Below are 243 nucleotides of genomic sequence, written 5' to 3'. Positions count from 1 at the left end.
CTTTGGGGTTGAAGGCACTATATTGTTGAAAGGTGTTTTTTCTGTTTTTTTTAAACTGTTTTGGTTTACATGTTTGGTTTACATTTGGTTTTGCATATTTACGTATGTTCGCTCACACGTAGGTAGACAATATTGTATACCATATATATATGTATTTACACTTTTATTTTCTCTCTCTCTCCTCAAAAGTCCTTTTTCATCATACCAGAAATAAGTGGATGCACATTTCGTCTTATTTCCCTG

This window comes from Penaeus monodon, chromosome 31 (assembly GCF_015228065.2).
Source record: "Penaeus monodon isolate SGIC_2016 chromosome 31, NSTDA_Pmon_1, whole genome shotgun sequence".
Taxonomy (NCBI): Eukaryota; Metazoa; Arthropoda; class Malacostraca; order Decapoda; family Penaeidae; genus Penaeus; species Penaeus monodon.
Note: the sequence above shows the minus strand (reverse complement) of the source record.